The 22,846-nt window shown below is 41.8% G+C and overlaps 1 protein-coding gene and 1 pseudogene across 3 annotated transcripts in view; both read left to right on the forward strand.

Moving 5' to 3' along the window:
* The first annotated feature begins 925 nt into the window (after nt 1–925).
* The window catches only part of MICAL2 (microtubule associated monooxygenase, calponin and LIM domain containing 2), a 184,245-nt gene continuing 162,324 nt past the window's right edge, over nt 926–22,846 (forward strand). For all 3 annotated transcript variants that reach the window (XM_074955066.1, XM_074955064.1, XM_074955065.1), the window contains exon 1: nt 926–1,030. The gene's annotated coding sequence lies outside the window, so the exon portion shown is untranslated. The remainder of the gene's footprint in view (nt 1,031–22,846) is intronic.
* On the forward strand, nt 9,476–9,574 carry LOC141990279 (U6atac minor spliceosomal RNA; annotated as a pseudogene).

The following is a 22,846-nucleotide window of genomic DNA, read 5'->3' on the forward strand; positions in this document are numbered from 1 at the left end:
TCCTCATTCCTCACTCCTCCCTCCGCTCTCCAATCTGGCCAAACTTCCAAAGTCTCTCTTCTCTATCCCCAAATCCCCCACATCCTATTGACCTTCCTCCTCCTCTTGCACCCATTCCTCTCCCAAGTTTCCAGACTCTCTCCTCCTCAAGTAGCTCATTCCTCCCCAAGCCTCTTCTCCTCGCATTGCAAATGCCCACTTTCTCCTCTGTCTTCCCTAGTCTCTCTAGCTTCTTCCCACAACTCTCCTCATCCCGTCCTTCTCCCGAACATCCCTTCACCCCCTCTCCTCTCTATTCCCCCTGGCTGCCCTCCCTGAACACTCCTCTCCCAGACTCTTCTCCTCAAATGCCCGTTTTCCAAATCCCCCCTTTAAAATCCTTTCGACCTTGCATCTGCCCAAAGACTCTGCCCTCAGTGGCTGCATCCTCCCAACTCCGCCCTCGGCCTCTACGCCCCTCGTCATACTCCATCTACCCCCAACCACCTTCTCGCGTCCTTCCCTGAGTCTGATTCCTCTTCACCCCACGGCTCGGCCTCCCTCCAGCCCCAGCACCCCCCCCTCGTTCCCCGCCCTCAGCCTGCCCCACAACCCCAACCCCTCGGCCTAGCCCCTCCCAGGCCCCCTCAGCGCCGTGCCAGGGGGACCTGACCAGCCCTCGTCCCCCGAGGAGAGGCCGGCCCGCTCCGCACACCCTACCCTACGCTACCGCTACCCGCGCGTCCCCCTCCCCCCGGCGGCTTCCTGCCCCAGGGCTCCGGGGCAGACGCGCTGCCTAGGCCGGGCTTCCCACGTGCAAGGCGCGCTGACAGCGGGCCGGGCTGGGGCGGGAGCCTTCTGCCCCCTGCCGCCCGCTGATTGGCCCGGGGCTCGGCCGGGGCCACGCCCAGCTCTACTGCTCTCCGCCCGGGCCGGCGGCCGGGGCAGAGTCGCTGGGCTGCGCCCCAGCTGGTGCCCGCGTCCCACCTTCCTGCCCCGCGGTGAGCCCGGCTGGTCCCCCCCCCGCCCAACATGCTGAGCCGGGTGCCCGGTAAGTCGCGGCTGGGGCGGCCGCTGGCCCCCGCTCCCCGCCGGGCGAGCGGCTCCGGGGCGGGAGGACAGGGACGGTTTGGGGTTTGTGTAATAGGATTGTGTCCAACGTGCCTCCGTGCCTGTGTTGCGGCTTCCCGGACTCCTGGCTGCCCGGCTGGGGTTGCGCAGGTGCTGTCAGCTGAGAGGCGGGAGCGCTGGTGAATAATTCACCTGGCCGCGGCTGTCCCGCAGCCCGGGTCCTCCCCGACCCCTGTTCAGCTCGGCCTCCCTTACCCGCCCTTTGGGCCGTTTCCCCGCTCCTCGCCGGGGCTGTAGTGCTACCGCTTCATGGGCTGGGATGGCTTTGAAAAGAAACAGGACGTGATATAACCACAAGTGAGATGCCAGCGCGTGAAAAGAGACTGTGTGTGTGTGTGTGTGTCTGTGTCTGTGCGCGCGCGGGGTGCTCAGCTGCCCTGGGTCTAACTTAACTGTTGTACCAAACGGGCTCGCGTCAGGAATTCAGACGCTTTTGAAACTAGCGATTTCAGGTGTCTCTGGCACAGGTGGATTGATAGGGACTTTCACTGCCCACCCATGACTAGCAGCCGCTTCAAACCTGACGTTTTAAGTAGGAAGAGGAGTCTGACAGGTTGTGCCAGTTTTTCATTTGGCTCGGCTTGACATTGCACCAGCCTTTGATTTGGTCAATGGCAGCCGAGGAAACAGGCAAGCCAGCTGTTTTGGCTTTTTGAGGAGGTGGGACTTTTTTGTTTTGTTTTGGCGGTGGGGAGAGGGTCTAGTTCTCTTTTTATAAGTACCATCCCTGTTCCCTCTAACAGAAACCATTTCCTGAAGCTGAAAGTAGCACATGTTAACTCAGGGGTGGGCAAACTTTTTGTCCCGAGGGCCACATTGGGGTTGCAAAACGGTATGGAGGGCCGGGTAGGGAAGGCTGTGCCTCCCCAAACAGCCTGCCCCCCCCGACGGCCTCCCGCAGAACCCTTGACCTATCCAAACCCCCCCCCCCCCGCTCCTTGTCCCCTGACCACCCCCTTCCCCAAACCACCCCCCAGGACTCCCACACCTATCTAACCCTCCGGTCCCCTGACTGCCCCCAGGACCCCTGTCCCTGACTGCCCCCCAGGACCCCATCCTCTATCCAATCCCCCTGCTCCCTTACCCCCCATCCAACCCCCCACCCCGTGTCCTGACTGCCAGGACCTCCTGCCCCTTATCCAACTGCCCCCGCCCCCTTACCATGCTGCTCAGAGTGGCAGGACAGGCTTATTTGAAAGCCTGGGAGGTGAGTGGGCGCAAGCTGCGCTCCCTGTGCAGCGGCGTGGCTGTGGGGGGAACAGCCGGGGAGGGGCCGGGGGCGAGCCTCCCGGTCCGGAGCTCAGGGGCCGGGCAGGATGGTCCAATAGTTTGCCCACCCCTGTGTTAACTGCTCACACTTCCTCCCTGAAGTGAGACAGCTAATTGTAAAGAGAGATTACTAATAGAACCGGGGCAGAAGTGAGGTGCACCATATGTGCAATAGATAAGAGCTGGATGAGGTGGGAAGGGGAAGTCTGAGGTTGTTTACAGACAGACATGAACATGTTCTTCCTGGTAATGGGTGAAGGTGAACTGTCTGAATACTTTTTGGCTACAGAGATGAAAAAACTCTACTGAGGCCAGACTGGGGAAGACTGGGCGTAAGCCTTGCTATGGCCTTAGAATGATGATAGTGAGTGTGTGATATGAAGAAAAGGAGTACTTGTGGCACCTTAGAGACTAACCAATTTATTTGAGCATAAGCTTTTGTCTATACCATAATATGTAATTAGTGCTTAGCATTCACATAGCACTTGAGAAGTCCTCTACAAACATTAACTAATCGATCCTCACACTACCCCTGTGAACAGCATTTCTTATCATACTAACTGTTGTGATTTGCTCATCATAAAACTTTTTTAACAACACACACATCTCTCCAGTTTCATCTGCATTTGGATGTAATACTATATGGAATGGCATAGCTATTGAGAGAGATTATGGATATGCTGCAATGGTCAATAGATCAGCCAATAAGTGTGTATAGACTCAAAATTGCTAACTACTCACTGCCTGGGGTCTGACTTCATCCACACTGTCCATACAGGATTACAATTGTTACATCTGCTAAGAATGTAAGCCTCTCTTGGAGTAGGATGTGTATTGAATGGGTGAATGTTTTATCAACTTGTATTTTTTAATTATATTATCTCACTGAATGCTAATATTGCTTTCCTGTTTGAATTTTGCAGACTAAAGAGTGTATAATTATTGGAAAAGGTTTTAATGCACACAAACACATATGGTATGTGTTGTCCCCCTGATGTACATCTGTCACTTAAATAGGATCTGCTGACTGGCTTTTTGCTACTGAAGAAGGTTAACTGCAGTTGCTTGGCTAGATTATTTTTATAATCAAATCTGCCACCTTGATTGGTCTTGGATATAGTGACATTTAATCCTAGTCTGATCTAAAGATAGATCTTTTATTGACAAGCTTAGAGCTTTTGAGCCCTGAAATAACTTTTTTATTTATATTTCCTTTTGGACACTCTCTCTTCCTAACTAGTTTTTGGGTAGAAGAATGTATGGAAATAAGCACAAATATTTGACAGCATACTAACTTTCAGCTAGCATCTCTCTGTAAACTTCCTGAAATAATATGAGAAACGCTTTCTGTGTATTCTAGCTACAACACTCCTCTGTGGTGTTAAGTGACTGGCTCTCGGTGCGCATTAACCAGCACAACATCCTTTTCTGCTCACAGATTGGGCCTAATTGGATGTGACAACTATTTTTATTCAGGGCTTTGAAGTGTGGCTTAATCTACAGTAGTAATTGTTTTATTAAACCATTACACTTTAGGTATGGGTTGAAAATCTGAGTTTAAACAAAATGCTGGCAGCGTGAGCGACTGGAGGGGCTCAGAAGACTGATGATGAGATATAGATTCTCTTGCCTGAAAGTCTCTGGACTGAATCTGCCAATGGTTGATAAGTGAAAGCTAGTGACTTTCTGATATCTGTTCGGTGGCCAGTGCGAAAAGATCGGATGCCTCAGTCAATTTTAAAATTCCGTTCACAACTGGCATCCTTGCTGTAATCTCAGCCAAGAAGGAATTCGAGCAAAGAAATGGAATTACATTCTTGCATATAGAGATGGTCCCTGCAGGTCAGAGTTGAAATATGTTGGCAGGGCTAGGAAATTTTATATAAGAGCCTCTGTTTTGTTTCAAGTTGACTTTTTTGTTAGGCATGTATTGCAAACTTTTTTTCATCAGAGAAACAATATTGGCTAGAACATAGTGCAGAGGGATGGGTATTGGGACACCTGGGTTTTAATCCTACCACCTCCACAATCTTGCAATGGACCTTGGGCAAGATTCTTAACCTCACTGTGACTCCGTTTCCTCATCTGTAAAATGGGGGTAGTGAGACTTGCAACATTTATCTCCCAGGGATGTTAACAATTAATGTCTGTAAAATACCTTGATCTTGGATAAAAGAGGCTATATAAGTATATTTCAGCCTAAATAATTTTTAAAGGGATATCACTTTATATGCTAGATACACTTTCTTCTTCCTGCATGACAATTCACTGTATTCTAGAAATAAAGGGCATTGTAGAGTGGACACTTCAACTAGTTTTTGATGTTAACTTTAAAAATATTATAAGACTTCTCTCATGCAAAATGGAATTAGTGATCATGTTTATGAACTAAAACAAAGATGCCCAGAATTACTGACCACTTCACTCCTGGCCTAATCTTACTTGAGAAAATCCAGGCCAAATACTTATGTTTTCTCTGTACTGTACATATACTAATAATTTAAAAGCCTTTGCTTTGACATTTGGGGATTTCTTTTATAGAACAATTGCTTCCTTGATCCTGTAATTGTTTTTTCCATTGGAGTAAAGCCCCAAATCATATTTATGCTTTTGACCTTGATTCCACTCCCTATTTCCCCCAGTCCTCTTCTTTCATATCTCTTGATCCCCCTCTTTGGATAGCAGAGTGGTGGTGGTTTCAGGCAGGCATAATGGAGTGACAAACAGCTTCTTCCAAAAGTACACTGGCTGTCGTATGGAGTTATTGTTCACTATAAGTGGATACACTTTATTATAAAAAGAAAAGGAGGACTTGTGGCACCTTAGAGACTAACAAATTTATTTGAGCATAAGCTTTCGTGAGCATCCGATGAAGTGAGCTGTAGCTCACGAAAGCTTATGCTCAAATAAATTTGTTAGTCTCTAAGGTGCCACAAGTTCTCCTTTTCTTTTTGCAAATACAGACTAACACGGCTGCTACTCTGGAACACTTTATTATGACACATGCATGACACCTTTTTATTTTCATACTTGAGACTGAAAAGCCTCAATCCTTTTTCTTAGGCTTTATAATGTACACACAGCCTATGATGGCATAGCCCTATACGGTAGCCGCAGCCTAAGCCAACTGCGATCTTTGTCGGTATAGGAACACCATCTCTCTGAAGGATGTTAGCTACATTGACAGAAGCACTCTTCCATCATCAAAGCTGCGTCTACATTGTTTTTGGCATAGCTATGTTGGTCAGGGGTGTGGCTGTTTTCACACTTCTGACCAAGGTAGCTATGCCAATACAACTTTTAAGTGTAGATTAAGAGCTCGTCTACACTACAGAGTTAGGTCAGTTTAAATATGTCGCTCAGAGTTGTGAAAAATTTCATGCCCTGTGCAGTGGAATTAAGCCAGTCTAAGCCCTGGCGTAGATACTGCTAGGTTGATAGAAAATTTTTTCCATTGATCTAGCTACTGGCTCTTGAGAGGTGGATTTACTACAGCAATGGAAGAACCCATTCCATCACTGTAGTAACTGTTTACGCTACAGCAGCACAGCTGCAACTGTGCTGCCCTAGCGTTTCTAAGTCTGAGCCTTGGCTTTCTCTGTATTATGTGGTTATGTGTTGGCATATCAATCTTAAAACATTTTATGACTAACCTGATTAATTTAACTGTTACTACATCCCTTATATATGTTTCTGACACTTTATTCAGATGGACCTTCCAAGTTCATTGCTGCAAAACATATTTGCTATCCCTTCTGGCTCAGTAATCCACCTTTCCCCAGGTTAACTGACACCTCAAGTTTTGACACCTGAAGGACATGACGATGCCCTTCCTGCAAAGTTGAAAAAATTGTAAAGCAACAAAGTTTATGGCATGGGCTAGAGAAATGAGAACCAAATTGGAAAATCCTAAATTCTAATCTAATTTCTGCTAGAGTCTCGCTGTGTGACAAAGTAACTTCACCTTTGTCTCCCATCTATAAAATGGGGTAATACTTAACACTTACCTACTTACAGGTTTGTTGAGGGTTCATTAACATTTATATAGTGCTTTGAAAATGTAAAGCTCTGTATGTGCTAAGTATTCTAATTCTTACTGTGGCCCTAAGATGTGCAGCAATAGGACATGTTCTTGGGTACCTGACTGACTTTGCGTTAAAGTAATTAGAACTCCAGATTTGCAGGGGACTGTCCTAGAATCATGAACCATCTTGAGTAAAACATGCTGTACTGTCTTCTGTTGTTTTTGTTTGTTCTCTTAAAAAGTTCTGCTGCAGAATATTTCTTTTTTGTGCCTGGTCTCATGACCGGGGATGTGAGCAAGCTAATTGTTGGGTGGTGGTGGTCTGTGTATGCAGGACAACAGGGTCACTTCTGTGATTCTTTATGGTGAGTAAACTTGAAATATTTCAGACTTGTGGCATAAATCTTGGATCTACCCCACATGTATTACGGTGCTGTTACTTCAAAAAGAGTAACTTGAAACAAAATGTTAGGGGAAACTCTCAGATACTGTGAGTTTTCAATTGTAAATTATTGTGAAATACCACACAGCTTCAGAATTTTTTGTGAGCTGCTGGTAATCTATACACCTCACTTTTTGGCTTTTGTGCTCATATCTTGAACTGACTGAAGTCAGTGACAAAACTCTGGTTGATTTCAGTGGAAGCAGGACTTGGTCCTAAGAGGCACTGTATGGTGTGGCACCTTAGAAATTAACAAGTTGCAAAACAGATTGTCAGGTCACTTTAAATAGAAGCCTATGTTATTGGAAGACTTTTTTTTTTTAAGTTAGCAACATGTGTGCCTAATTTAAATTTAAGAAGTTGTAGAACGCAAAACCAACGAGTCACATTTTTAGAAGCAATGCAAAAAATAATACATATTTTGTTGTGTGTGGAACACAGTGTTTCTTCAGACCCAGTTATCCTTTCATCATCTGTTCTCTGTAGATCCCTGGTTTTCTTACTACTTAGTTTGAAAAATATTGTCACTGCTCCTGGTCCGAACATTTTGACTACAGTTGAGCTCCACCTTTAAATGTATGGTCTGCAGCTCTTTAAGACTGGCTATGGAGGTGTTTACACTAGACTGACTCTTTCACCAGCAGTGTTAGTAATTCTTAGTATTTTAGTGTATTACATTGCTTCCAGAGAACACATGTTCATTTCTAAACTAAGGATGCTAGCTGAGCTGTCAACTGATTCAAAGACTTGAGATAGGTCTATTACTTTTCAGATTAATTGTGCATTTGCACAGTTAATGCTGCATAGTGACAAATTCCAGAGTTGGAGTTTGCTCACTTTATTTTTGACATGGAGGAGCTGAGTAATACTATAACTCTTTTGTCTCCAGACCATTACATTTAGCCTTGCAAGTAAATAGAATTTTACTCTGCTTCCCTCAAAACTGGAGTTTAGTCACATTGGGGCCTGTCTTTTTCTTACTTCCATAAAAGGAAGGAGACTCTATTTAAGGCAACACATGGAGATTCTTACAGCATATTTATCTTTTTACCTAGTAGTACCTATGCTCTTTGAGGCTGGGCACCATTTTGTTTTGTGCTGTTATGTTGTGTACCATGCCTAACACAGGGGTGGGGGAGGGAACTAAATGAGAGAGCTATGTGCTAACACAATACAAATTACTAATAATCAGTAGTAGTAGTAGTAGTAGTAGTGGTCTCTGCTGTATACAAGTCCATTTCTTTGCTCTGTTACACTGATACAGAGAGTAGAATTTCCTTTTCTTGCCCCTCTGTAGCCAGTGCTCAAATTATGGGGAAAAAAGTATGGGAGTTGAGCATGTCAAGTGGCTTGCTTTAATTTAAACAGTAGTAAGAAGTCAGGGTTCCGTACGACAGGTAGACCCTAAAAGTAGTAAGGGGGCTTGGTCCTCCCCAGATCCCCCTGTAATTCGAGTGCTGTCTATGCCCCCTTTCCCTTTCCTCTTGTATGTTGCAAGATTGAGACTATGAAGGGGAAATAATCTTATTAAAATTGACATAGGCCAGCCAGCATCATTCAGTCACTGTACAGAATCTTTGAATTTTTGTGAATCTGACTCCAAATGCTCTATGTATACAGCAAAAGTCCCATGGGCTTTAGTGTCATGAATACAGGATCAGGCTCATGTTTTATCTTCTTTCTTTCCCCGCTGCCTCCCACATCCTATTTTCACCCACATATATTAGAAAATACACCAGTAATTTTCTTATTGGCTGCATGCTATCAAGTTAATATTAAACTGAAATTTTGAAATGACTGGTCTGGCATTGCAAATATGTGATTATGGAGTTTATTAGTGTTTTAAAAAGCAAGTTCTTTGGATCTTAGTCCGCGATAAACCCTTCTCAGACTTTTTAAGCTTGCAGATTATTGACTGGATGTGCTGTTGCAACACCCAAAGAGCTGTTCCAGTTTACTCCTTTGTGTACGAGTGCCATAAATGAGCAGTAAATTAGAATGTATAAAAATTATGTAAATTTTTCAGTGGGGTTTATGCAGTGGTGTTTTAGCTGTGTGGATTCCAGGATATTAGAGAGAGAAGGTGGGTGAGATAATCTTTTATTGGACTAGCTTCTGTTTTTGAGAGAAACAAGCTTTTGAGCTTGTGCAGAACTGTTCTTCATGTTTTCAGTAACCCATTTAAAAATGTTTTATTGTGGTTGTTCCAAACATTTCTTCTTAAAATATTAAGCCACATAATGTGCAATAATTGGTCCCCAAAGTGCTGTCTTTTAAAGGCTGAATGCACCTTCAATTACTCTACCGTACAGAATATATTGTATATATTTTGTAGTTTTCACACCCTGAGTGGTCACTTGAAACGTTTTTTAAACAAATCTCTGTGTAAAGATTCAGAGCATGGTTTCTAATATAAACCTTTGAAATAGGTGTTGGGATGTGGGGGGAAGAAGATTGTTAATGCAGAGACTGAGGAAGACTGTTTCTCTTTGGGGAGACCTGTGTTTGGCAGGTAATGGCATTTTCGTTTTTATACAATTGGCTGGGAACATATCACAATAACTATCGTGATTACTGGCTGAGGTGAGTCCATCTGTTAGTGTTGTTAGAGGTAATGTGCCTCCCTAACAAAGGTTAGCACTCCCCTTGATAAGGATGGAAGAGGTCCCAGTGGCCTTTACAACACGTAGATGGTTAAGGCATTGCCACTTACTTCGTGGCATCTAACCCCCCACACAAATGGAGCAGCACAGTAGACTAGGGAGGGGTAAATGGAAGACTGTGGAAGCACAGAGATATTAAAAAGCAGAGAAGAAACTGCAATATGCAAAACAATAATTCTTACGGACCACAGATAATCAAATTCTGGTACAGGGGATGCTGCTATATTATGTCCATGTGAAATGCAGCCTCAGCATTAAAAACGGGACATTTTGTCCCCATTTTACCAAGTCTAGCTTTCTAATTTTTGCATATTCCAATAACTTTGCTATATTTTTTCCAACTGAACAAATCTTTTCAGTTATTGTAGAATCAAACTCATTACGAGAGAGGCTCAAAGCCTGAGGAAGTTGCAAGGTTAGGACTATAACAGGGTTTAAAAGAGAACTGGATAAATTCATGGAGGTTAAGTCCATTGATGGCTATTAGCCAGGATGGGTAAGGAATGGTGTCCCTAGCCTCTGTTTGTCAGAGGGTGGAGATGGATGGCAGGAGAGAGATCACTTGATCATTACCTGTTAGGTTCACTCCCTCTGGGGCACTTGGCATTGGCCACTGTTGGCAGACAGGATACTGGGCTGGATGGACCTTTGGTGTGACCCAGTATGGTTCTTATGTTCTGAGTGTCCTTTGGCTTCACTGGGAGCTGAGGGTATCAGCCCCCTTGTGTGGACTTGTGTGTCCCATTTGGCTACTGTCCAGCTGTTTCTTGTGTATTTTCTGCATGTGGTGCCATTCTGAAGAGAACAGGGTAAGATTCAGGGTCTGGCAATGGGAAGTACAAAGATTTGGCCCAATGGCATGACAGAGCAGAGGTTCTCAAACTGTGGTCTGTGAGCTCCATTCAGGTGGTCCGCAGATAGTTCCCGCTAAGGTGCGCGCAGGCGTGGCTCCACTAATTAGGTGCCTGGACCCGGGAGAAGACGCACATGTAAGATGAAGTGGTGGCCTAGGGGGGTAGGTGGGAGGGGTCAGAAGGCGGGTGGGGGGAATTTGGGACATGGAGGCCTGCGGTGGCCAGAGAAAGAAGGCCCTCCTTCCCCAGCTCAAGGGCTGCGGCTGCCAGGGAGAGACGGCCCTCCTTCCCAGCCCCAGCTTGGGGGCTGCCGCAACAGGGGAGAGAGGGCACATTAGAAAGGTATTAAAATATTAGTTATTAAAATATGAGTTATGTGCTTTTATTTGTAGAACAAAAAAGTTAATTACTATTAAGTTTTTTTTTTTAACGTAGCGCTTTTATCCAAAGCATTTTACAATAGTTAACTAACGGTACAAACAACATTTGGAAAGATCATTAAATGGTCCACTGAGACTCTCAGCAATTTGGTTTGCGTTTCTATATACACAATTTTATAAATAACCAGCTGTCACTTCTACATACAGTATTTGTGTTTAGAACATTAGTGTGGTTGAATAGGTATCAGAAATGTACACATGTTTAAGGACTGGAAACAAGTTCCACAGATATGAACTATTGGTGCATGCATTCAAAATTTAGTGGAACTCACCTAGCTGAATACCTGTTGGTATAATTAGTCTTTGAGATATTGTCTTTGTGCCAGACCCAGTGAAGGAGTACAGTGGAGTCTTAAGTGATTGTTTTTCAGTTTAATTGCATTAATAAATAATGTCTCGAGGTGTACCAACTAAAACATTAGAAGAGCACAAGTTCTGTGTGCTGAACTAAAGCATGTTGTGTTTAATAGTAAACCTGCTGAAGTGAATACTTAAACATCCAGTGCATTGTTTCAACGGATTTTTCATATGGAAAATGACTACACACCGGGTTGGACAGTTTGTGACATACTTTCTATTAAAAGTGCTCTGAAAGTGGGGGTTGTTTTAAATTTCTTGTCAGCATTCTTGGCATGCTGTATTATGTGATGCTCCCTTGCCACATGGGCTCACGATGTGCTATGACATATAACCACATACCAATGGTAACTTGATGCAACATGCCAAATATTTAATAAGACACTGTGTTGTGGCTTTGGTACCTGGTATAAATTTGGGAGCAGGTATTTGAGCTGAAATTTTAAGCAGAGACATGTTATAATGGCTAGGTAACTTAATACTCTCTTTACTTAGTTGAACCGTGGGCTGCTGTGTGTGGTGTGAATGACAACCAAGGTTGCAGGTCAGGCCTATCTAGTTTTGTATTTTGAACCTTTGAGCCTTAGATATTTGGACAGGAAAATAGGTTAATGCGCAACAGGCTTACCCATGTTATGCATGTTAATAATATTGCCTTCATTATATGCTCTGTGCATTAATTTTAACTGTAAGTTAGTTAGATAAATATGAAATAGCTGTGATACAGAGGACCAGCTAGAACAAGTTAAGCAATTGGTGCTTTGGAAGCAGCTGACAATTCCTCTCCTGCCCCAAGAGATGGGCTAAGGGGATATAGACCTGGGGTGGGACAGTATACATAGCCTGGGCCACCCTTCAAAACTTGTGGAGGAGCTGGGGCTGTCATGACTATTCTGCAGCCCTTGCTGTATTGGGGAAAACCATTCCTTGTGTTGGGAACTGTCATGGGGATTGGGGAATATGCAGGATCGGGGCAAAACAAGTACTGGCTGTTCCCTGGGAGAGCAAACTTCCCTTTGTGGTCATCCCCATGTCCTGGTAGAATGATGGGGAGAGAAACACAAGAATGGGGATCCTGCATGTATTTCCATGGGAGGGGATGATCCCCAAAAAGCTTGATCTACACTTGCTCGGGCTAAAGTTGTACCACTAAGATCCGTGAGAGGAGTTTTTACTACTTTTGACTGAAAGAGGTACAAGTTTTGTAGGTGAAAAGATGTGTTTATATCTCAAATATATGAAATGCCTTTTTTCTAAAAATCCAGCAGTCAGTAATTTCTGAAGGCTTCCATTCACTTTGAATTTAAACACATGGCACTATGCATTCATGTAGCTAGCCCGTGTTTGATTTAATTAATGCATTGATTTCCACCACCACCCATCTTATTTGTTTTTAATTTGAGTAGCAAATGATTAATGTATATACTTAAAGGAACAACTTCAGATGGGGTAGTGGGAGAGAATTTACATCTCCCATTTAGAGAGCGCTCATCATGCATTAATACTGGACAAAAAGAACGACAGATCTGTTTTAGATAAGTGGAGACTCTCTTTTTGTGTGTGTTACAGCACACTTTCATAAAGCTGGGTTCAGGGTGCAACTTGATATTAACTAAAATATGTGACCAAAGCCATGTGTTTAACAGAATATTTCTTGAGTCAGCTTTTTCCAATGGAATATTGTTTTAATGTACAAATGGACGAAACAGGTAATTCCAGAATGCAATGTCAACATGAAACACATTTCCATTTTCAATTTTCTTTCATCCATTCAAGCACAGTTCTGTTTTGTGACATACTAGGTAAACTTCTCAAAGAAGCCTAACTCAAAGAGACTTCCAGTGGGATATAGGCTCCTAAATCACTTTGGAGCTTTTGACGTTTTTAATCTATATATGCCTGACTGTTACGCAACTATACAAGCATTTTTAAGAATCTTCTTGCTTAGTTCATGAAACACTATTGACTCCTAAGGTAAACAAAGGCACATAATAGCAGGCAGTGTATTTGAAGCTGGCATCTAAGATTTCATTCAGATGCACATACTAGTATAGTTACTAAAACTACTCTGATGAAGAGGCCACAAGCTTTTTTTGTTTTTGTTTTAGTGTAGTATACAAACAATGCTAAAACTTAAAGTCTGACTGATCAGCTGCACTGCATCCAGTGCATTAGCCTCCTACCCTTGAACTTTATTACGCACGTGTGTAAGAGAGAAAAATATTGCTGCTCTTGGAGAAAATAAAAACTTTCTGGATAAGTTTTTTTACCTTCACTGTTTCATTTATCTGGTCTGTCTACCAGCTGTCAACTGATGTGTCAGTTTTGACCAGTACTTTAGACTAGACCTGTGGCATACAATATGTAGCTGACCCTTTTTTCAAATTGTCTTTTTGAGATGACAACACAGGATAGTTCACGAAAGCCTTCATTACAATTTAGTTTTTAATTACACTGTTTCTGTAATGAGCAAATTATACCTCTTGTCACATGCTAAGACACATCCCATGCTTTGAATCCAACCTTCCTCCTTCCCACATGGGCTTGGCCTGTTGTCTGATATTTTGTTGTGAAACTGTCAGCTTAGGGCCTGCAATAATATAATCCATTCTGGATTTCAATGGAGGGGAAGGAAAGCTGTGTGTTTTTTCCTTCTGATGATTCCATCAGGATTCTAAGAAGGAGCATTTTTGAAACTCTCCATAAGGGGGAGCTTCCCTGTCTTCTACCTAATCCAAGGAGTTTACTGATGTTTTTAATGACTGGAGCTGAAACAATGAATTTTCAATAGAAACTAACATTGACAACGTAAACATATTTTTCTCTACTGGATTTGATTAAGCAAGTAAAGGCAAAGTTTTTAAAAAGTGACAGTCCCTTCACAGAACAGCATTCAGATAAAGACCAATTGACAAAGGAAGCGGAGCTACATTCACCTTTCCTTTTGGAGATCTAAATTTTTCATGAGAAATATCAGAAGCCAGGAATCTATATTGAATAAAATCTACACAAATCTTTTTTTTTTCTTGTGCAAACCGTTCATAGGCTATACGGCCAAAAGGGACCATTATGATGATCTAGTCTGACCTCTTCTATATCACAGTCCATAGAACTTTTCCAAAATAATTCCTAGTGCATACCTTTTAGGAAAATCATCCAATCTTGATTTTAAAAATTGTCAGTGATGGAGAATCCACCATAACCCTTGGTAAACCTTGTTCCAATGGTTAATTATGCTCACTGTTAAAAATTACACCTTATTTCCAATCTGAATTTGTCTAACTTCAACTTCCAGACATTGGATTGTATTCTACTTTTCTCTGCTAGATTGAAGAACCCATGTAGTACTTACAGACTAATCAAGTCACTCCTTAACTTTCTCTTTAAGTTAAATAGACTCAAAGAGATCAATCGTTTTAAGGCATGTTTTCTAATCTTTTAGTCATTTTTGTGGGTGGTTCTCTGAACCTCTACAATTTATCAATAATCTTCTTCAATTGTGGGCACCGGAACTGGACACAGTGTTCCAGGAGCGGTTGGACCAATGCCAATACAGAGGTAAAATAACCTCTTTACTCCTAGTTGAGATTCTCCTTTTGATGCATTCCAGGATCACATTAGCTCTTTTGGACACAGCGTTGCACTGGGAGCCCATCGTAGTCTGATTATCTACCATGACCCCCAAATCTTTTTCTGAATCACTGCTTCACAGGATAGAGTCCCCCATCCTGTAAGATTGGCCTACATTCTTTGTTCCAATACGTATGCATTTGCATTTAGCCATATTAAAATGCATATTGTTTGCTCACGCTCAGTTCACCAAGCAATTCAGACTTGTCCTTTTCATTATTTGCCACTCTCCCAATTTTTGTGTCCTCTGACCTGTTCAAAGTAGCACACTAATTCTACAGGGCAACACTAGAAGAGATTGTAGTGGCAACTTGTGACTAAAGCTTAGAATATGATTTCTTCCCCCACTCTCCCCACTTTTTTAGACTTGGCATCTTCCGTTTGTTACAAATTGAAAACAACAAACTCATTATCTGTATGTTATGCCATTATGTTAATCTTAGAAAAGTAGAAATAAATCCCTTTCCATGATGTGGTTATTAACTGCTACTGTGTCTAGTCGCCTTAATCCAATATAACACTTTCATTGTTGAACCAGTTTGTTTTTTCAGGTTTCAGAGTAGCAGCCATGTTCGTCTGTATTCGCAAAAAGAAAAGGAGTACTTGTGTCACCTTAGAGACTAACAAATTTATTTGAGCATAAGCTTTTTTTTTTTTTGTGAGCTACAGCTCACTTCATCAGATGCATTCAGTTTTTTCAGTGTACTTTAAAGGGCACTTATCACAAGGCATCTTACTACAAAATAAAAACTAGCAAATACTAAAGATATCAAATTATGATGTCCTAGTCTGATAATAAATTCTAGGTGCTGGGGAAGAGCCAAGATCTCTCTGACAAGCTACCTCATCTACAAAAGGGATCATATCCCAACTAATACATATGGTTGGAGAGGGGGAAATGGAAGATGTATAAGATGCAGAAATGAGTGGGGGAGCAAAATATGATTCCCAATTAGTTTAAAAGGAAAAAAATGGGACTTGTGGCATATCCTAAAGGCAGCCAGCAAGGGCTCTGATGAGCCTTCTTTAGAAGAGTTTTTTGTCATTGAATATCCTCAACTAAAATATATATATATATTCAGCTCAGTCCTGATCTGAACCTTGGGCCCAAAATCAAACCCACCCTGGTCAGCCATGACAATTAATCAGGATCATTGATAGAGAAACTGTTGCTCAAGTAATTGAGAAGCTATTTTATCAAGGGTTTGGTATACCAGTACAAAGGCCTGGAACTGTATCCTTTTTCATATCAGCTAGTGTAGGTCACTGAGGGCAGGTTTACATACTCCCTCTATTATACCCCCTGGAGCAAATAAACATCTGAATTCTGCAAGCATCAGAACTTCTGGCTCCATTTCCAGGGTACCCAATTGAGGAGTGCACTACAGAAATTTTGCCACTTACTCGCACTTTCTCTGTGTTAGTACACTATTTTATTTATTTATTCTTGCTTTGCTTATTGTCCTGAGCGCTCAGTAATACTACATAGAATTTTGATGCTCTAAGAATGGTTTGATCAGTAGTTTGATGCTACATGCAAAAGAGACAATTATTTTGAATGCTTTCAAAGCTTGTGAAGTTTCCCATTCAACTTGTTCTGTATTCCTTCTCAGATCATTATTACATTCACATGTTTGAATATTGACCGCTAGTGTTCAATTATCAGGCTGAGTAAACACTGAGGAAAAATATTTCTGGTTCCTTGAAGTTAGTTTGTCCACATGCAGGTGAACAGGCACTCGTGAGTGTGTGTGTGTGTGGGGGGGGGGGTGAAACAATGAGGTGAGCACTGAAACAAACAGCTTTTAACTGCAGTTAAAAAGTTGGAGACCAATCTTGTAATTTCATTCATCTCATGATGCAACTTCTGTGCTGGAAGGCAACACTGCTTTCCTATTGCACTGTGCTGCCCATCAATTGTGATTTCTCTTCAGTAAAGCTAGCAACAGTGCCGGTAGCAATGGCATTATACTGTTGGAATTGAAATATTTCACATATTTAAAACAAAAATCCCATTTGGAAAGATCAATTCAGTAATATCCTGTCATGTCTGAAGTCTGGCTTCCATAATATTGAAAAAGTGGAGAAATTAATAACCAGTCATCTTTAAACACTTCCAGGTAGTCTTATTGCCATTCTGGGTTGTTTTTGTGACAGAGTAATGCAAGCATCTTTAAGCAGTGTGTACTATTCTTCCCTGAGGATGTGATGAAGGAATCTGGGCTACTTTGAATGTGGCTTCTAATGTTTTCACAGGCTTATCCCAAGAGGCCTCTTTTTTTTTTTTTTTTTTTTTCCCCCCCTCCCCCTTCCCCTCTCAGCCCATCTCTGTTTTCCACCGCACCCCCACCTAGGTGAGGTGAAACTTGGGAGTACACAAGACAAATCAGACTTCTTAAAGGGTTACAGTAGTCTGGAAAGGTTGAGAATCATTGGGCTAGAGCCAGGTATGTGTGGCCTGTACAAGTCTGAGGCGCACTTTAAAATTGTGGGATGTGTATATGGAAGAAGTAGAGATCTACAATATAAAGTAGAGGCTTAGTGACAGTGTGGCTTTGGTGAGACAGTGAGGGCTTGTCTACATTACCCGCTGGATCAACGGGCAGCGATCGATCCAGCGGGGGTCGATTTATCGCGTCAGTTATTCACATAGCTGAAGTTGCGTAACTTAAAGCGATTTCCTGCCCCCTCCCCAGTGTAGGCCAGGCCTGAGAGAGAACGTCCCCTATTCAAGGATAAAGAAGGTATATTCTGCTGCAATGCATAATCGACAAATGTTTGCCAAACAGCAGAAGTGCAGATTGCCAAGACAATTGATTATTTGCTTATTTGTGCTGGCATGCCTTGGGGTCCTGGTCCATGACTGGGGCTCCTTTGTGCTAGGTGCTGTACAAACACTGAACAAAAGATGGTCCCTGCCCCAAAGAGCTTCATGTATTTTCAAAAGAAATTGAAACATGGTAAGGTATGGAAATCCAATTAAGGCATCCAAACAAGCTTAACTCTGCCCACAGTGACCCATGAGGGGAAAAAACAAGAACAAATTGTATGGATTTTAAAAATAAGCAAACACTATTGTGCAATAATTATAATTACATCATTATTGCATGGCATCACTAGTAGGCAGAGTTAAGGCCCCCAAACTACTTTAACTGAGTGTTTCTATACATTTCTTTTAAGTGGTATCCTTAGCTCCAAAATTCCTGGGTTTTTAATGCTTGTTTTGATTTTTTGCCCTGAATTACTGATATTTACTGAGCCTTAATGCTAGTTTAACGTAGGCTTTTCTGGGAATTTATGTATATTTTGACATTGGCAGCCTACAAATCAGGTTTTCTCAGCCAGATATTTCGTTTTAAATCAAATCTACTCTGCACTAAAGCGAATGTTATGTATAAAAGACAGTGGAAAAAGTAGCATCTCCTTTAAAAGTTGTTTACATACCACCTTGTTATATGTATACTTCAGGAATGCAGGCAGAGCTAGTGTGGGTGTACCTTCATAAATTCAGGGAAATAAAAGCTAAAGTTGTTCAGAAATCAGTGGAAAAAGAATTTGCTAACAAACAGACCCATGGTTTATTTTCTATTAAGATCTGAAGATAACATCTTGTGAGTTTCCTTCAGACATTTTGTTAGGTCTGTTGGATAATTGGAAACAAGTGCCTGTGATCTTTTGCAAAAGAGCACTTAAGACAGTTGTTGAAAAATCTTGAAAACTACTTTTCTTGTTGACTTTAATATTTTTAGCACAGCAAATTTAACCGATCTTAACAAACTCGTACAATCGGGGTTTAGAATGTGTGATGATAAACAGTTATGAGCAAGATTCAGTAATAGTTCTGTCTGCATTTTGGAATGTTTTTCTTATACGATCTTCCATGTTGTAGAAGATGCATGGGGACTTGATTAAATCTGACTGTCAACCTGCCCCATGAAAGCGATAATGTCAGTAGACTAGCATTTTGTTATAGTTTAGTTCTTTTACTTCCAGAGAAATGTTGTCATATTTCATCATAACTTTTTTTTTGGAGACTTTTTGTTTTGTGCCTCAGCTTCCCGTCGATTGGTGGGGAGGGGACATGGGCTCCATCAAGGTCACCCACCTGCATCAACCAGTGGGGGAAATTTCTCTCCTCCCAGCTTACAAAAGAGGCCCTCATCAAAAATTGTGGTGCAGTTCACCACCTGAAAACTCCCTAGCAGTCTTCTGACTGGCCCCGCTTCTGTGCCCCCCGTGGCATTTTCTGGCTAGGAGTCAGTGGTGGGTTGACATGAAATGGGACCTGGATGCAACTGAACCAAAGACACACTCCCTCCAAAAAAGAAGAAGAAGGAAAAAAAAAGAACAACAACTCAGAGCCTCCCCCTTTCCTGTATGCTTGAGACTCCCGTGCATTTCTCTGATTCAGATAAACTTTCAAGTCTGACTGACTGTAGGGAAATGAATTGATTAGTGAATATATAAACACTAAAACAATGTTCATTTTAAAGTTTTATTTTCAAAAATTCTGGACAAATTTCCCGGTATATTGCACACAGCCACCATGGGGCACAACATACAAAGTCTGAGAAGTGAAGTTCAGAGCCATGAAAGAGTTCTCTTCAGATTTATCCTATTCCAGTTTCCTTTCCCTGGAAAGGCCATTATAAACTCTGTTTCTGTTGGAGCATCTCCCTTTGGGGGAGGAGGGCTTAACAGTAATTGTCGTAACGTAAGATAGTAACCAAAAGTTCACATGTTAATTTAAATCTAAAAAGTTAATCAAAGGGGAAAATATATTTTAAGATACTGTGATACCAAAGTTATCAGTCGAATTATTGAAATCTGTCTAGTGAATTGGGACACTTGAATTAGATAATCCAGAAATGTTTTAAAAACCAAATACATGATCTGGTTATCTCTTAAATCTTCATTTAGGTACTCTGGACAGTTCAGTGAAAATCTTGGAAATTCAAGACCCCAGTTCTGTCCTCAGTAACTTCATTTTTGCATAGTTGAGAAAGAGGGTGGAATTTCAGTCCCAAGTGTCATGTTTGATTTTTCTTTCTCTCTGATGTAAGTTCTTTTTATACTGATAACTAACTTCTATAAAGTTTGAATAGGTTAAACCGAGGCCAAAGTTTTCAAACCTTGATGTTGAAATGTAAGCAATTAATCCATGTATGTGTGTCTAACTAAAAATGGTCTGACTTCCAGAGGTGCTGAGCAACCACTGCTCTTGTCATACATATGTTATGTGGGGAAAAGAATCGACCCCCGCCCCCCCCCCCCAAAAAAACCAAAAAACCAAAAAACACACCCATGTAGGGAGACGTTTCACAGACTTCAGTGGAGCCAGGATTTCACTCCATATGCTTTTTAAAAAATCCAGTAGTGACTTCTTCTTCAAACCCCCCACAGGAAACAAATGAGAAACTTGTCAATGTTTCGCTTCTTGTCCTGAACCTTACTCATTCAGGCACTGAAGGCTCTTCCTCATTTGGTCACCACAACCGACTCTTGGGTCGCTTACCTCTAACACTCACTGCCGCATTTTAGATCCTCTCTTTCCAGCTTATGGCTCCCCTTAGTCTACACTGGTGGTAGCCAGATGGCTGGCAGCTGCTCCTCCATGGCTGTAGGGAGCAACAGGCACAGAGAACAGCAGTGCTACTGGCCTAATCCTCCCCAATGCTCTTCTTTGCTCCCCAGTTGCCAAGGGTAACTTACTCTGGTCATGGGGGACCCTTGTTAGATCTTTGGATCGAATCTTCATGGGTTCATTGGATCCTAAATCTACCCCCGGGGTTGAAAGACCAGCATTTGCTGTATCTTATGTACCTTTGTTCCCCCAAATCCCCTGCTGCCCTGTCTCTTGATGCCAAAGTGAGAGTGGATATTAAGCTTCTGGTTTGGATGAGTCTTCTCTTCCCCAGCAGGTCAGATGTTCACTGTGCTCACAACTTATCTCCCTCCCCTCGGCCTTATTTTTATGCCCTTAGACCAGTGGTTCTCAAACTTTTGTACTGGTGACCCCTTTTACATAATAAGCCTCTGAGTGTGACCCCCCCACTTATAAATTAAAAACACTTTTTAATATATTTAACACAATTATAAATGCTGGAGGCAAAGCGGGGTTTGGGGTGGAGGCTGACAGTCTGTGACCCCCCCCCATATAATAACCTCGTGACCGAGTGGTCCTGACCCCCAGTTTGAGAACCTTAGACATAGAAAGGGAGTGGTAGAAGCATGGAATCCATTGAGCAGCTAGCTGCTTGTGGGTGGGGTCAGACTTGAGTGACAGCCACCTGGCAGTGCAAGCTACCTCCCACTTTCTGAACTCCAGCTCTCCCTTTGCTCCTCTGGGTGCACTCTAGTATGGTGTGAGATTGATAGTGTTAGGAGCTGGCAGCTGCTGTTTAATGATGGTAGGTGTCCAGTTGCTTTAGTGATGGGTGTGAGAAATTCTGAGTGATCTCTACAGTTGTCTGAATCCTTTCTGAGACACATCACCCCGCAACAGAGCAGCAAGGAAACTGCAAAAGCCATGTTCTGTAAAAACAGCCCATTCTGGTGGTTTGTACGTTTGAGTTTGAATCTTTAAAACCGATTACATACTTTATGGGGGGAAAACAAGCCAGGATTCTCACTAGATTTTAAGTTTGTCCCATTTAATTGTTTTCAGTGACAATATATTTATAATATAATGTACATTGAATAACAGGAATATTGTGCTAGAAGATGTATATTTGCTTGTTGGACACTTTTTTATTAAATTGCTTCCTGTGTCTTTAATATAGGTCCCTAATATATTTTTTGCAATTTCCCTCCTCCCATTTGTTTTTAACCTAGAAAAACAGCAACATAAACTTTAGTGTTTATATCTCATTTTTGTGCTACTACAGCAGAGCTAAAACATGTTAACTTTCATTCTTTTATAAGAAGTCTAAACAACATTCAAGTTTTATTGATTTTTAAAATGTATATACAAAAATATATTACTCTTGGAATTATCATGGTTTGATAATGCTTTTGTATTCAGGCTTTCAAAATTGTACAGATTCTTATTTCATTTACTGAATCTTTTTAATAAGACTTTTTTTTATTTATTTTATATATATATAAAAATCTTGGAAAATTAACTTTAAAATGTGTACACACATATTAGAAACATAAAGGGAATGTTTTTAATATTGTGAAGTTATTAATTGTGAAAACCAAATCTTAAGATTTTAATTGCATTTCACTGGGTTACCAGAAAACTTATATAGAGTAGGCCATGATATACATTAGTGTTATTACTCAATTACATTAGTAGTAGACAAAGTTAGTCTGGTATACATGGTTACACAGGCTTGTATGTGCTTGTGCTGTTTCTGGAGCTCCCTGGAGAGAAGCTGACATTTATATGTATATATTTTAATTGTTACTAATTGCTTCTAATCAAGGCTGCTTGATTGTACAAGTGTGTGTGTACTTTACATGTATGTGAGGTTTTTTGAATAGTGTTAGTTCTCTTCAGTTCAAGAGCTCTTTCACTGGTGAGTTCTTTGTGGTGCTTACATGAGAGAGATGCCTGAAAATCTCTAATATAGGATATCCACCTGTGCTAAGTTTCTCTTTTCTAGAAAATAGTTCCAGACTTCCCTGAATGTACCCAACTTGTTGTGCAGCTGACATATGGATTTCTCCATCGTAGCAACTCCTATAATCTATTTCTGCTATTCTGCCAAGTTGGGCCCAGTCCCCTCCTTCCCCTGGGTACCTGCCTTTAAAAAGGGGAAGAAAGAGGACGGAGGGAATTACAGGCCAGTCGGCCTAATTTCAAAACTTGAAAAGATACTGGAACAAATTATTAAGCAATCAAATTTTAAGCACCTGGAGGATAATAGGGTTATAAGGAATTGGTTCTGCATGATTTGTTCTTGACAAATCCATGCTGCCTATCTCATTTGCTTCTTTAGGGTTACTGGCCTAGTGGATGAGGGAGGGGAGAAGCAGTAGATGTAATATATCTTTATTTTAGTAAGGCATTTGATATAGTCCCACATGACATTCTCGTTAACGAACTAGAG

This window comes from Natator depressus, chromosome 6 (assembly GCF_965152275.1).
Source record: "Natator depressus isolate rNatDep1 chromosome 6, rNatDep2.hap1, whole genome shotgun sequence".
Taxonomy (NCBI): Eukaryota; Metazoa; Chordata; order Testudines; family Cheloniidae; genus Natator; species Natator depressus.